Source organism: Gavialis gangeticus, unplaced genomic scaffold, assembly GCF_001723915.1.
Source record: "Gavialis gangeticus isolate Ggan-Ray unplaced genomic scaffold, GavGan_comp1, whole genome shotgun sequence".
NCBI lineage: Eukaryota > Metazoa > Chordata > Crocodylia > Gavialidae > Gavialis > Gavialis gangeticus.
Window position 1 is genome coordinate 54,407,120 of NW_017729024.1, and position 785 is coordinate 54,407,904.

Genomic DNA, 785 nt, shown 5'->3' on the forward strand with positions numbered 1-785 from the left:
TGTGAGCGGCTGCAGCAGGGAGTGCGGGCCATGGGATGGGGGAGGAGCTGCTTTTCTCCCCCCATGCTCAGCTTTTCCCTGGGCTCCTTCCCAGTGCAGAGGAAAGCGGCCCCTCCCCTGCCCCATGGCTAGTGCTCCCTGCTGCAGCTGCTCGCAGCCCACGCAGGGCTGTCCTGAGCAGGCACAGGCAGCCCCAGGTGGGTTGCGAGCGGCTGCAGTGTGGGGTGCCGGCTACAGGGCGGGGAGGAGCCACTTTTCCCCATGCTTAGCACCACCTTGTAACCTGGCCCCACTGCCAGCCTGGGCCCCGCGCTGGCTCCAGGCTCGCCCATCGAGGCTGCGCATGGCAACAGCAGCTGCAGCCCCCCTGCTTGCCACGCCAGGCAGTGTTTGACATAGCCGCATGTGGGCTGCCCAGCATGCAAGCTCCGGGTGGGCAGCAGCAGCCAACACTGCCCAGAGCGGCATGCAGGGGGGCCGCAGCTTCTGCCACTGTGTGCAACCCCAAAGGAAAAGCCAAGAGCTGGCGGGGCCCAGGCTGGCAGTGGGGCCAGGTTATAAGCTGGTGCTGAGCATGAGGAAAAGTGGCCCATTGCCCACGCCATGGCCAGCACCCTACACTGTAGCCACTTGCAGCCTGTGTGAGGCTACCTGTACCTGCTTCAGACAGCCCGGCATGGGCTGCGAGCACCTGCAGCAGGGAGCACCGGCCACGGGCTGCTTTTCCGCCATGCTCAACACCAGCTTCTTCCCTGCTGGCGAGCAGGGGGTCGGGTCTGTGTGCT